At 31.8% G+C, this 16,422-nt stretch overlaps 1 long non-coding RNA gene across 1 annotated transcript; it reads left to right on the top strand.

The window, feature by feature from the left end:
- The first annotated feature begins 5,236 nt into the window (after positions 1–5,236).
- LOC143064305 (uncharacterized) lies at positions 5,237–13,747 on the top strand. The gene is made up of 3 exons (XR_012975219.1): positions 5,237–5,517; positions 6,473–6,790; positions 8,584–13,747. It is a non-coding gene; the product is annotated as an uncharacterized LOC143064305 (long non-coding RNA).
- Positions 13,748–16,422: the final 2,675 nt, after the last annotated feature.

Raw genomic sequence — 16,422 nt, 5'->3', positions numbered from 1 at the left:
TAGTAGTATCATTCCTTCTAACTGAGTCTATGAATGGATCTTAGTTAATTCGAAATGCTATTATGATTACATTATGTCAATTTCACTTCAATTTAGAAACTATGCAAACATTACCATGAGGAGAAACGGCTTACAAGTTGACAGCAGCTGTGTGGTTAGATTAAAAACAACTTTCGGTGATTAATATATAAAAGGTGACATTTGCATTGTCTGGTCTTACTTTATCAGGAATTATTGCACTCATATGTTAGTCATCAATATGTTACTTTTTCTTTAAATATAAGGGAATAGACATTCAAGCAGCAAAATCACACATGTACTGCCAATAGTACCAGGACTATATTCTAGTACACCAGACGCGCGTTTCGTCTACATGAGACTCATCAGAGACGCTCAGATCAAAATAATTATTAAGCCAAACAAGTACAAAGTTGAAGAGCATCGAGGACCCAAAATTGAAAAAAAGGTAATCTATCCCTGGGATGAAAAAATTCTTAGTTTTTCGAAAAATTCAAAGTTAAGTAACAGGAAATTTATTAAATGATAAAAAAGCTTCGCGTTACCGAAGTTTTTTTTTCTTTTTTTTGTTTAATAATGAAAAAGCTTGTTTTGGAAATTCGATTGCTTTACCTTTTCAGCAAACTGTGTGAATATCTTGTTGTTTTGAGGTATTTTGGTTTGAAATGAAATAATACCTGCAAATTAATAGATGATATACTTTTAAATAGTTTAGATTGTATCTTAATTGCAAAAAAAATTTAGCAATCGTAACTTATTTTATGAAATCAAACATGAAAAGTGTCAGCTGTCGTTCTCAGATCTTGATAATTTTAATTCTCATGGGAATATGTATACACAATTACTGATGAAGAAAACCACATTTAGTTTCCGCTGCATTAAATGTCTTTCCTTAATACTATTTTTCGTGATTCCTCGTGAGATAGCCCAATGATTAAAGCCAATCTTTTTTTTGTAACACAGGCTACAAATTCAACACCGTAATTATATCTTAGAATATTGTATTTATTGGTATTAATATTAATTTTGTTATAAGTAAATTAACACATTTTTGTTTAATTTGTATTCATATGCACATTCAAGGTTCAACGATCCGTCGATATCTGTATCTTGTAATTGTACAAGGTCATGTTGTTTCACCTACAGATTTTGACGGATTTTTACACAATTCATTTGATGTGTACTGATTGGTAATAGGATGGTTTTGAACAGTAACTATCAGTAACTAGAAGTACTTTCAAATATCTACTTAGTGTCTTTTTGTTGTAGGTATTTTTACGTATAAGACTTAGTGTCTTTTTGTTGTAGGGATGTTTACGTATAAGTACCCGTCCATGTCCACTTTTTGTTTTTAGATATTTTTCTTTTTGTATCAATCTGATGAATTAAGTTTTTCAACTAATTTTTATTGTCGTTTGTTGCTGTGTAACATACTTCTGTGTTGATATGAATTATCATTGAAGTGGTCATAATATTAGTGGAGCGGCGTAGAGGACAATTTTAGAAATTTAAATTACCTAAATCAGTCTATGAAAGAAGCGAATCGGTATAAACTTTTCTTATATCAACGAGCGATATTGTGTTATATCAACAAGTTGCATTGTTGTAAATTTCAGACGAATGTTAGCATTTGTACGAAGAAAGGCAGATTTCTCGGTATAAAGTAATGTCTTTTTTTTAAAACAGGGTCTTTACAGTTAGGGTTTTTTTTGCTTGTGAGAGAGCTGTCTACTTATTCTATTATCATGATTAATGATCTATTTCTTATACTGTCTATGTCATTTTGGTCTTTTGTGGATAGTTGTCTCATTTGCAATCATACCACATTTTTTTTTATATTTTCTGCAGGGTTTATTACTCGTGCTGTGGGGATTCAGTAGAATGTGTCCCTGTGCCTGTAGTGTATGCCCTTATATTTTTACAGTTAGGGGTTTTTTGCTTGTGAGAGAGCTGTCTACTTATTCTATTATCATGATTAATGATCTATTTCTTATACTGTCTGTGTCATTTTGGTCTTTTGTGGATAGTTGTCTCATTGGCAATCATACCACATCTTCTTTTTTATATGACATTTAACACGATATACGTCTGCTGTATAATTTCCATGAATTATTTTATGTAATAACAAGCAAGGTGTATTTAAACCAGAAACATAAATGCACGATTTATCATTTGTAGATGTACACAATCAATAGATATCATGTAGCAAATTCAGTGGAATGCAGTTGAGATAAATTCTATTGTTTGCTAGGCCAAAATCACCTATAAGTAAAAGATACTGCTATATTAAATTATATCAATGCGATGTTTGTCTTATATCATAGCGATGTGTTTTTAAAATATCAAAAATTTATGAATGCGATACTTTTCTAATATAACTGCTTTAGTTTTCTAATATAAAATGAATACGATGACACGTCACAATGCATGTCAAGAAAACCGCAAACATAATTCACAAACTTAGTTCATGACCGGCTTTATGTTTGAGGATCAATATCACTAAAATTTCGTATCTGTAACAAAATTTACGCTTACATGAACTTATCATTTTGAAAATATTGCATTCCGATGTATTGTTGCCACAGAGATTTGACTTTCGTTTTTGACTAGTAAGAAAAGTTTTTATCGATTCGCTTCTTCCATAGACTAAATACCTCATGGAATTTTAATGTCTTAAATTGTCTATCAATTATTGAGCTTCTAACTAACTTCTGAATGTATATTTAGACTCAAATGTTGTTTATATTTGGACAATAAGTTTTAAAGTTAGTATTTTCTGAATTTTTCGTAGCCGAAAACAACATTTTCCTTATGGAATGTCTGCATATTTACAATTGATATTAGACAATATCGCTTTGTGATATAAGAAAAGTTTTTATAGAGTTTTAGAAAAATGTTTGTCGTAAATGACAAATCTGGTACAAATGACGTTAAAAACAGCCTTATTTTTGAAGTATAATACGGCGGCCTTCATTTTGTTCCTTTAAAAAAATATAAACTGCACTTGCAAATAATGTATCAAATCAAAATAGTTATGAAGCCAAACAAGTACAAATTTAAAGAGCATTGAGGACCAACAATTCCAAAAAGTTCTGCCAAATACGACTAAGGTAATCTATTCCTGGGATAAAAAAATCATTAGTTTTTTTGGAAGATTATTCAAAGAAGCCTTGAACGAGATACAAATGTAATAAATATTTTATGTATTTCTAGTCCTTTTTTTTTTTTTTACAGATATGCCTATCATAACTACATATACACATTATGCTGAAGGATTCCTGAGAAAGCCATTTAATATAACATGTGAAGTGAAATCCGCCCCCAGAATCCTCGATGTTAAACTTCAATTTAAAGGGACGATTGTCGAAGCAAAGGTTTTCAACGTATCCACTGGAAATCACCAAGAAAAGTTTACATTTACAATTATTGACCCAACATTACAGGATAGTGGAAATTATACCTGCAACGCAACTAACGGCCACACATCGATCATGAGTGATGCAATTACACTAGAAATATATGGAGGCAAGTTCTGATTTTAACTTTAATTCCATTATTCCGCCCAACTTATTAACTGGTTTTATGTTTTGATATTGCTTTTGCAAGAATTATTGAAAATTAACCGGAATCATTCCAGTTCTCCCTATTTTTATACTGATGCAGTTTATTAAATAAAAACCTGATGAACGAAAGCTTGATTTTACAAAGAAAACTGTTTTCTGTAATTTTCAGTGACAGAATTTTCATTCGAAAAAGTTCATCCTTATCTGAAAAAGTCGTCACTAATTCAGTTATTTGACGGCAAGTATTTCATTAAAAAAAAGTTCATCCCTCAGAAGGTTGTCAGTTGCACCTAAACCGGATGAGTAATATAAACGCCTGATTTCGCGAGCTTCAAATAGTTTTAGTGTTGATGCTATGGGTCTTGTAACTTCTTTCACCATTTGCGCATAAAATATTTGATATGTATGTTGTCATAACAAACTAAATTCATCTTAAAACATTCTACATAAAAAATAAGTGTCCAGGAAACACAACCAGTTGACGACGTATGAAAATGTATAAAAATGGATAATTTCACCATGATTAAATGATAGAAATATTTCTCCCCTAAGCTGTAGATTCTGTGTATTCATCAGTTTAAAGGAGTAGGTCCGGTAACAGCCGAATTTGGCCTCAAATTTCAGGTTCATCTGACGAAAGATTTTGGACACTTTTAAAACACTTTTTTTAAAAGTATCTATTTCAGTTGATTCAATTAGTTTTTGTGAATGATTTTAACTTATTTAATCTTTAAAAACGCTCCGATTCAAGCTTAAATATGAAAATATATCGAATATGCCAAAAAATGTCACTTTTTAGATGTTTTATTTTCAAAAATGAAAGTGGCCGCATCTTTGTTCATCCTCAACCTTTATATATGTTATGTATTATCATCGAATATAATTACATTTCAATATTAAGAATGAACACAAATACGTCCACTTTCATTTAAGACGGAAACCGTCCAAAATTTAACTAAAATGCTAAACTTGTGAAGATTTCAGTAATTTAGCATGACTTAATGATGCTAATACCCAATATATTTGCATTGTATTGTCAGCCTATATCTATGTAACACAAGCATTCTTCTTTCCAATAGATATATTTTGGGTCAAAAAGGGGTCGTACTGGACCTACTCTTTTTAGAATTTTTATTATATAGCATGTATGCATAAATGGCAGCATTATGATAGTATAATAACAAAAATACAGAACTCCGAGGAAAAATAAAAAAAAGAAGGTCTGTAATAAATGTTAAAATCAAAAACTTAAACACATCAAACGTGTTGTTATTTTGATTTCTACTTCTGGAGGATATGTTAATGGAACCCAATCAGAAAAGTTTGGATAATGTCTCAAAGGACTGCTCCAGACTTACACGTTGAATTCTGCAAGGAGCACATCACATTTATATTCCATTGAATAAATGCTGACTGTACTTTAAAATATTTAAATACGAAGTCGTTATACGAATTCAAGATTTTCCCAACAACAGAATATTTTGATAGATGGACTACATTTTAACAAGGAGTACTTATACACTTTTATTACCAAGCACATCAAACGAAAAACGAATTGCAAGTTAGCAAAGTATATTTTTTCTCAATATCTTTATATAATTGTTAATTTTAAAGTTTTATCCAAATTTCAATTCTTGTTAATTTTTTTCAGTCATATTTCACGAACACCCCGATGAAAACGTTACATTTGGAGAAGACATTTCCATCGACTGTGCCGTGGATTCGCATCCACCGATAACACAATTAACAACGATAACTTGGTCATTAAATGGAAGCTGTATTAATATTAATAACACAACAAAATATCTCCAACCAACACCAACAGAATTGACAATAAAAAATGCTGGGTTTATGGACCAAGGAACGTACACATGCGCAGTTGAAAACGATAAAGGTAACGGAACTAGTAGTGGACTTTGGCTTAATGTAATTGGAGGTAAGTCAAATTCAAAGCATAAGTGTATTGTCTGAATGTTTAACTTATTTTTCATTGCAGATTTCTTTCCCATTTGATCTCTTGCAAAGAGAGCTTTATTAGGAAAAAACAAAACTTTTCCAAAAAAGATATGATTAAAGCTTCTTGGTTGTGAACTTGTCATTTTTATGTATCTACCTTCCACCAGCGCCTAGACATGGATTGTATATCTCCCAATTGATACAATATTCCCGAGCTTGCATTTCCTATCTTAATTTTCATGATATTGGGTTCCTATACATTCAAGAGTTCCAAAAAGTAAAATCACAAAAATACTGAACCCAGAGGAAAATCCAATCGGAAAGTCCATATAATCACATGGCAAAATCAAATAACAAAACACATCAAAAATGAACGGACAAGAACTGTCATATTCCTGACTTGGAACAGGCATTTTCAAATGTAGAAAATGGTATATTAAACCTGGTTTTATAGCGCTAACCCTCTCACTTTGATGACAGTCTCATCAAATTCCGTAATATTTACAATGATGCGTTTACTAAAAAGAAACCAAACACAAACGATAATTTATCTATATAAATTTCAGATACGTTTTGAAATTTGAAATATTTTTTTTTTTATGTTAGGATTATGTGATTATGTTGGTATATTTGATATTTCATATTCACTGTTTTAGTTTTAGAAATGGGTATATCATATCTTACAAGTAAATCATCGTTAGTGCTGTTGTTTATGTGGTTAATACAGTCGAGTTCTCTTTCTTGTTTTAAATAGTCAATTTTGATAATAGTTGACTCGCTGAAAAAATGATGCCTTATAGTTTGACATTATAGTTGTTACCAGCAAGGTTACATGTAATTTGTTTGTCCATGGTGTTTTTTCAAATTTCCAAAGCTTCAATTTATTAATATTTTATTATATTTCACCATAAATATTAGTTTAAACCTATTTTCAGACTTCCCGAGCGTGAACAGCGTTATAATTTACAACAACGTTTTATACTCGACGATTGTAAGCTTGAACGAGTCAACAGTCTCAACACTTATACTAACTTGTAGTTATGAATCCTTCCCACCTGCAACAGATATAAAATGGGAAAAACAAAACGACATATACCAGCCATTGTCAGAAAGAGCCACTGGTGGCAATTTGATAGACCCAAACATCACTTTTACATCGATAGAAAAATCTGACGAAGGAAATTATACGTGCTTTGTCACAAATGCTGTCGGTACACGTGCTGGAAACTCAGTATATATACAAGTCAATGAATGTAAGTATTAGTTTGTAATTAAATACCTGACTTTACGTCCAGTAAATGTTATTACACGTTATACTTAATGAAAACAAAAAAAGAGATGGCACAGTGAACATGGTGTATGTCATATTCGAAACACTCTACAATGTATTTTTCAACTACCAATAATATTTTTTGAAAAGAAAGTTGATGTGATATGTCTGTGAGCAAGATTATGTTACTACATATATTCCTTATAAGTTATTGAAATGTATATCTGTGACAACGGGTGATACAATTTGTAGTTATTTAAATTAACCATTTGGCATAAAATATTTTTTAGCATTTCTATTTTTAGGTACATTCTCAGAAAAGAATATGAAAATCTTATTAAGTTCTTTCATCTTATGGATTTGTATGCTCCGTATTGACCTTTTTGCATAAAACCAAAACGAGTTAATAAAAGTAAAGTTATATAGTTACTTATAAAAGTAAATAGTTGTGTATATTTTTCTACTTAATATCTATTTTTATATCGTCTACGATAAAACTCGCAGAAATCAAGGCGACATACTTACTACCAGCAACAGTGACGGCATTCATTATTTGTTTAAAGTTTTCTGTTTCAGAATCTAGTTGTCTTATGTTACGAAGTTAACGTCTGTCATTTGTCCATTGTCCTTGACCTGATTTAATCGACTGCCTAAATTCGTTTAATAAGTGTGGGTTTTTTTTACATATTAACTACCCACTAATTATGAGTATTATGATTTTATATTTAGTTTTTGGGATACTTGCATACTTGTATATGTCTGCCAAATAGGATTCACATGACCTCGAACTAATATTAGTATACACTATAAGCGTTTCGTAGTCTAATCCGCATTTAAGGTACAATTAGCAATAAATGTCATCACAACTCCTCTGAAACCACATAACAGAATTTCATGAAACTTTGTAGATAATACGGACATACTATGTAAATGTGTATATCGACAGGAAATAAGGATTCCATTTGTTTTCCTACACTTTTTTTATTTGTCCAGTGACAGTGTGGGGACATGGGTTATGTGAGCGCGCTCACTAAGGTTCTTTAATTCAACTTTTTTAAATGATTGCATGCATGGTAAACATGTTGTCTGGCAGGGTTCGTATAACCTGGTGGTTCTTTTATCAATGTTCAGTGCGTAAGTATGTCTCTTTCTTGGACGATAATAACAGTAGACTTACTATATTTGGTGGATTGTATGATAGTACGGTGTATATTCCCTTCTAGGCTATGAATGGACCTAACCTTGACCTCATATTAACGTTATATTGTTATACTGTTAGGTTTAGGGGATATTTGTAGTAAAACCATTATATTACAGACTTTAAAGTGTATACACAATAAGTTTAGTTTAAACATATTTATTTATAGTTGATTGGGAAAAAGTTCTTGTAACTTATATTAATCCATTTCCACCTTTCGGGTGCGAGTGCTGCCTTGCAGATACATTAGCCTGCTCTTTTTCTAAATCTACAAGGGTGTCTTTAACGTGCAAGATATATGGCTCTCTCTAAACACGGTTCATCCTTTTATTTTACACATCCGACGGACTATCATCGTTTCCTAAAGACCATACTATCAAATGGTGTCAAGGTAGAGCCGAACATTCAGTCCCTGAAATTTTCTACCCGGAGCAGGGATCGACCCTGGAACCTGTGTGTTAATAGTCCGACGCACTAACCTCTACACCACGGCTCTCTATAAAAACGTTTTTTTAGGAAATTTATTGCGGTGAATGTTGGTTAGTTTTTCATTTTAAGTGTTTGATTTCTTTTTTCAGCTATAGATATGTGCACATGTCAATGTTCTTTCAAAGAAAAGATCAACTTTTGGAAAAAGAAAAATTTCACTCGGGAAGAAATGTTAGACTATATGGAACCGTCTTTAAAAAAAGTTCTGGAAGAAATGAAACTTGAAAAGGATAAATTATCGCAATCCATTCGTAAACGCACCAGTGCAAAAGATGGCAGGAAATCGTCCACGCAGATTGGAATAGCGGGTGTAGTTTTCATTGGTGCTACGTTCGGATTGATAATTGTTATCGATATTATTTCCATAAAACGATATGTGCAAAACGTAAGAGAAGCGTTTAATATAACATAGTAATCAGGTTCTAATTATTCATCTTTTGTATGCTAAGCTTTCTCTGAGTTGCAGTATCGAATGTGGATCTCTGTTTTATATTAAATTGTTGTCGTTTTCTTAAGCATTGGTTAGACAGTCATCAAAATTGACAGAAAAAAATACTTTTGGAAAAAGAAACATTTTACTCAGGAAGAAATGTTAGCCTATATGGAACCGTCTATAGAAAAAGTTCTGGAAGAAATGAAACTTGAAAAGGATAAATTATCGCAATCCATTCGTAAACGCACCAGTGCAAAAGATGGCAGGAAATCGTCCACGCAGATTGGAATAGCGGGTGTAGTTTTCATTGGTGCTACGTTCGGATTGATAATTGTTATCGATATTATTTCCATAAAACGATATGTGCAAAACGTAAGAGAAGCGTTTAATATAACATAGTAATCAGGTTCTAATTATTCATCTTTTGTATGCTAAGCTTTCTCTGAGTTGCAGTATCGAATGTGGATCTCTTTTTTATATTAAATTGTTGTCGTTTTCTTAAGCATTGGTTAGACAGTCATCAAAATTGACAGAAAAAAATACTTTTGGAAAAAGAAACATTTTACTCAGGAAGAAATGTTAGCCTATATGGAACCGTCTATAAAAAAAGTTCTTCACGAAATGAATCTTGAAAAGGACAAATTGTCACTATCCATTCGTAAACGCACCAGTGCAAAAGATGGCAGAAAAATCTTTAAATAGAAATATTTGTATTCTTGTACACGCTTTGAAATAATACAGATCTCAACTGTTGCTTTAAAAGATATGCACACATGAATTCTACTATGTGACCTATATGTCAAAATAAATATATGCCGACCCAATGTTTATTAAAAAGTAAAATCACAAAAATACTGAACTTAGAGGAAGATCAATTGGGAAAGTCCATAATCACATGGCAAAATCAAATAACAAAACGCATCAAAAACGAATGGACAAAAACTGTCATATTCCTGACTTGGTACAGGCATTTTCAAATGTAGAAAATAAACTCAATTTCCAGCAGAATTAGCCTTCTTGACATAGACAAAAACATGATGCCAAAATAACGTAATTTTATACGCGTTGCGGATAAATTATGTCAACCATTCTTGATTTATATTCAAATTTTCTGAAATAATTTTTTTTTCACTAGATGCTGTAACAAACTTTTTCTTATGATCTTACAGTTGCAAATAAGCAATAACAAGATTTTTTCTAAAGAAACATTTCCATATCTATAAATGAAACTAATTGATTTGTTTTCTTTATTAAAATATATTGTATTGTGACAAAATTCAATGTAGAACACATTTTCAAATATCTATCTTATTTTTATTAATGTCCAAGCAAACTTTATAATTCTTAGTGAGATGTACGTTGTGATTTTATTTTATTTTTAAATTGCTAATTGATTGTTTTAATATGTAGAACTGTGTGTATAATTATTCTTTTGTATTGTTAAATATTTGTAATTTGTAAACATTTCATATTTATGTTAAAGTCTGATAGCGTCTTTAGTTAACCTGTTATCATTTATCAGCAAAATACAACTTAGATATAAAAGTATCTAATATGTTTTACTAAATGTTCTCATCGTAAATGTATCATTTAACACTATTCCTGTCAAATAAAAAGTATAAAAAAACCTTGCAAAACTCGAAGTTGAAATCAAAACGGGGGAGTCAATATAAACTGACAAAAACCAGACGTTATCAACCAAAAGAATGAGTAATAACTTGGTACATACTCTTTCTGTTAGAAAGGGTGGATTAAACCTGGTTTTATAACTTTAAAACTTTTCCTTTGTATAACAGTTGTTCAGATTATTTTTATTTTGACAATATTGTAAAATCCAAACAGATATAATAGAGAAAACAACCAGCGGCCATCTCTGTCTAAAAAATAAGTTCAAAGAAAAGATAATTGGTTTATAATCGCCTTTATATACATTGATTTCAGTTAACCAATAGCATCCACGCTTATTAATGTCACATTTGGATTGATAAGTAAAGACTATCGGGTTTGGTTAATATTGATATCGTAAAATATAAGCCGCGAGACACAATGAGAACTTTTTGGCGCGTAAGCGCAGCGAACGAGCTAAAGAGCTTCACATGGTGTCCTGTTGGTGGTATTCTACGATATCTTTACGAAGAAAACCCGATTATTTGTTTATCGTTTCTACCACTGCTCTTTTTATTCTTCCCTTACAGTTTTACTCTTGACGAAAGCAAGCTTGATAACGTATCCTCACACATTGTGATGTTACTGATAACTTATCCTTAGAAATTGCGACGACGCTGAAAATGCCTGCTCTCTTCTCAAAGCATTGATACGAGAATTACGGAGCGAATAAGCAGGGTGATAAAGGTGTAGGGAAGGACGATAAGATGTGCTTGCTTAATGTTTCGCTATTATGACGTATATGCGAACCCAAATAGTTTTTGCTGATAAATGATGACACTTAAACGATAATTTTTATGGCCATGTTAAACATTTCAAACTTCAAGCCCGACAACGACCACACGGTCAAATGGTATGATACGTGTTTCGAGGTATATGTCAACGGTAATAATAATGCAGTTGCAATATCATAAATTATTGAAATAGCTTGGTTATCAATTGCATTTTGCTATTATGGTGTTGTATTATTTTCCTTATACATTACAAGACAATTCTTTAAAAAAAAAAAAAAATTCATATTAGTTTAAAGCTGCTTCAAATTTTAAGATTGATCTATATTGTATGAATTTTATTGGAAATGTAATTTAGCCATATTTCCAATTAAACAAACGATCAAGGTAATGAACCGTTTCCTATATTATTTTATCCGTTGTATAGTTATTTTCTCATGTAAATGTCTCACTTATTATGAGTAATTGAATAGTTATATTTGATACATGGGATCCTTACAAGGCATACATGTCTTTCAAACAGGTTTTAGTTATGAGAGGATTATAAATAAAGAAGATGTGGTATGATTGCCGTTTTTCAAATACTGTTAGAAGGTCAACGTAATTTGATTTAAGGATTGAGTAATAAGTGTACATGTATGACTGGCATTTTCAATCTGACGTTGAAACCATTGTCCTTGCAGTTAGGTCAATTTTCAGTTTTTATGCTAGGTTCTAAAAGCTGTTGGTCAACTATATTTGATGCATGGAATGATTTGAAAGGTGTTTATGTCCAACTTTTAGGTTCTATCTGTCTTTAGTCTCATTTCAATGGTTTATTGGTCAGTGTTAAATGTTAGCGTTTTGTATAAATTACATCTCTTGTAGTTCCGTATCATATCGAAATTCAAAATGGAAAGTCCGTTATAACATGGCAAAACCGAAATCTCAATTTCACATCACAAGTGGAACACAGCTGTCATATTCCTAACTTTGTACAGGCATTTACTTAGGAAAAAAATGGAGGACTAAATCTGTTTTTATTTCTAGCTAAACCTCTCGCATGTATGACAGTCGCATGCATTCCATTATATTGAAAATAATGTATTTGTGATTCAATCTGTTTCTGATGTAATTTATGCAATTTGTTTGTGTATAGAATGATTATAAGGTGTAAATATAAGAAGATGTGGTACAAGTTCCAATGAAACAACTCTCAATCTTAGTCACAATTGGTAGAGGTAAACCATCAAAGGTCAAAGTACGGTCTTTAACACTAAGTCTTGGCTCACACCGAGCAGCAAGCTATAAAGGGTTCGAAAAATGACTATTGTAAAACCTGTATCAGGCAGGTATTAATCATCATCTCACCTTGGGCTCGTTTCGTGCTCATTTATTTATGTAAAGTGTCCTGGCGAGGTGTTTTCATTAGTAAGAGGTTAATTAAAGTTGTAGTTTGGAAGGATTGTTAGGAATAAAAAATCAGTCTTGGAAAAACGATCAGACAGACAAGATTTTTTGCAATTGTAACAAATTGATCATTTAAAAATGCCAAGAAAGGCCACAAGCTGTTTAGACCTTCTGTTTTATTTCAACTGATGAAAGGTTTATGATAGTTCATCCCTGTTGATTAACATTGTAGTTTAAGAACATATTGTAAGGATTGATCTGTTTCCTTTTTAGTCAAAATCTTATTTGACGATGCTTCTACATTTCAGTATTTAAACTATGTATATGTACTTAGTTTCAAGGATGTTTTAATTGTTATGTAATCTAGATGTGTTACTCTATTCTTGTATCATTTTCATTATAATTACTCACAATTGTATCATATATTAGCGATTCGGAGTTTAGTGTGACGCCCATTTTTGCTGAACACGTACATTATTGTTATGTGGCAATCTAAAGCCCTCTACCGGTATGAAAGACGCATTGGTGGCTATTTTCTGCTCTTTAGTCGGATTGTTGTTTCTAACGATGCATCCACCGTTTCCATTCTAAATGTAAATAGTAGATGTCATCCGAATTAACGACTAAATCGAAAAAACTAAATGAATTGCATTCGAGTAATTTGCTCAGCATTTTAATATTTATGTTTTTAAAGATGTTTAAAGGTGATGTTTATAAACTTTGTTCATTGTGCCTTTATTGCAGTTGTTATGTATAAACCATGACATTATGTCTAGTGATTATATGCATACTGCGTGAATATTTTAGTGATTATGTTTAATAACTAAAGTGACGAAGGATTACTCTATTATTCTAACATAAATAAGTTTCATTTAGAACAGTATTTATATGTGATATTCATGCAATAATGACCTGTCCGCATATTTCTATATTTCTACGATTGTTTTGTATGTTTATGGCTAATATATTTTAGATCAAATGGATTAACATGCTCAGACTTTTTTTTTGTATGAAATTAGTCATTAAACAGACAATTTTTTATTCAGATTTTGTATTTCTTTAATGTAAAATGCAATTATAATAACTTTATAGCCGTATGTTTTTCGAGATATTGGAAATCTGAGGGAAGATATCAGAACTTGTATGATATAACTATATTAGTAGACACCCATAGCACATCTGAAAAACAAAAACAATGGCTTCATGAATGGGAATATGTGGGGAAATTTAGTTCTTATTCTAGTAAAAGTAGAAGGGTATTTATTCTTTTCAAAAATCACTTCTAATTCAAGATCCATGAGGAAATTATAGACCTGTTGGGTAATTTTATTATACTAGATATCACCATTTAGAACTACCGTATGACTTTGGCAGCTATATATGGGCCGAATAATGATGACCCATTCTTTGTTGAGAATATCAAACACAAAATATCCCAATATGGCAATTCGTCAATTGTAGAAGTGGAAGATTGGAATGTTATTCAAGATTATAACATCATGGACACATTACATTATTGAAGTGAAAATAACCTTCAGTCACCGAGATTCACGAGGTAATGCATGATCTAGATTTATTAGATATATGGCGCCAACAGCACCCTTTTGATAAAAGGTACTCGGGACTCGGTGACGGGATTCTTATCACAAACAAAATTGTTTGGACTTCTTCATGATTACTACTGATATAGAAGCATTTGTAATTTTATCAGCTATAAGGATTAGTGATAGATCGGATCATTCTCCTGTATTGATTAATTTAAGATTTTTGAGTTAGATAAGAGGGAAGGGTACATGGAAATTTAATAACAGTCTTTTGAGGGAAACTCAATTTATTGAGAAAGTAAAAGTGGACATAAAAACTTTTATTGAAGAACATGAGTCTGATCCATCTATCATTCTATGGATATTAAGACAGAGGATAACCAGTTTAATATCAGCTTTCAAAACAAAACTTTACGACAAAAGAGATGATTTCAGCTTTCCAATTGTGAACTTTCCATTTCTAAGTAGCAACATTCCAGCAGCACCTGCATACGGGGTATATATCTCCCAATTGATACGATATTCCCGTGCTTGCATTTCCTATCATGATTTTCTTGATAGAGGGTTACTGCTCACAAGGAAGCTATTAAACCAAGAGTTCCAAATGGTGAAGTTGAAATCATCCCTTCGTAAATTTTACGGACGCCATCACGAGTTGGTTGACCGTTATGGAATAACCGTTTCACAAATGATATCGGATATGTTCCTTACGTCGTAACTACAATCCCCTTCCCTTTCATGAATGTGACCTACCGAATTAGACTATTTACCGGATTTGTAATCACATAAGCAACACGACGGGTGCCACATGTGGAGCAGAATCTGCTTACCCTTCCGGAGCACCTGAGATCACCTCTAGTTTTTGGTGGGGTTCGTGTTGTTTATTCTTTAGTTTTCTATGTTGTGTCATGTGTACTATTGTTTTTCTGTTTGTCTTTTTTCATTTTTAGCCATGGCGTTGTCAGTTTGTTTTAGATTTATGAGTTTGACTGTCCCTTTGGTATCTTTCGTCCCGTTTTTTCAGCTTTTATGGGATATGGTCAAGAGGATAGTCCGCGGATCTGCATTCTCATTTTCGTCTTTCCAGAAGAAGGAAGAAAATAAAAAATAAAAATAATTTCTTTGAAAAGGGGGGTCCGCCAAAGGAACACGTCCCCTATCTCCTTATCTATTTCTTTGAATTCTTGTATTGCTCAGTGCAGCTATTTTAAGTTGATCTGATGTTGCTGGTGTAACAATTAATGACTCTGCGTTTTTGTTGAGTCGATATGCTGACTATTCTTTCTTAGTACCTAAAACAGTGTTTATATTTGTTTTGAATTTTTTCAGAATGTGCTGGACTGTATTGTTGCAATATGGATTGGGTCAAAAAAGGATAGTATGGGGGAAAAAGTCTCGTAACGTGGATAAGACTATATGTAATTTTACTTGGTCTTACAGAGAACTAACATATATTGGAAGGGTTGTAGTTATTAAAACTTTGGTACTTTTAATGTTGGTTCAAGTTCTGACTATCATTCTTGACCCCAAGAAGGGGTTCTGAATGAGATACAGAATATCTTTTTCATTTTTTTTTATGGAAAGGGAAACCAAATAAAGTGACGAGAACAGTAGTTATGTCTGAACACTGTGATGGTGGTCTTAAGATGCCTTATATTAATCATTTTTGCTAAAGTGTAAAACTGTCTTGTTTGTAGAGATTACTAGACCCACAAAATAACTCCCATTCGAAAGTTTTGCTTCTTAGTTATACACATAAATTTTGGGGTGAAAAATTTTTGTACTTAAGTCAAGATGGATTGCTTCATTTAGCAAAACACGGCAATCCCTGGCATGACATTCTGCTAAGATTTTCCAAGTTGAAAAAATCAAAAAGGAACCGAAATCTTTTTATATAAATTATTTTTTTAGTATAATAAAATGTTAACTTTATCTTCCTGTAATAAATGGGAAATAGATTTAAATATTTAGATTGAAGATTGGAATACAATTCACTCCATGCCTTTTATTACAACCAGAAATTCGTTTTTACAAAAATTGCAGTTAGAGATTGTTCATGTGATTTTTCTATGTTATCCTTTTTTAATGAAATGTAAATAAAATAGATTGAAGATTGGAATACAATTCACTCCATGCCTTTTATTACAACAAGAAATTCGTTTTTAC

This window comes from Mytilus galloprovincialis, chromosome 2, assembly GCF_965363235.1.
Source record: "Mytilus galloprovincialis chromosome 2, xbMytGall1.hap1.1, whole genome shotgun sequence".
NCBI classification, from domain to species: domain Eukaryota; kingdom Metazoa; phylum Mollusca; class Bivalvia; order Mytilida; family Mytilidae; genus Mytilus; species Mytilus galloprovincialis.
Note: the sequence above shows the minus strand (reverse complement) of the source record. Positions and strands in the feature narration are given on the sequence as shown.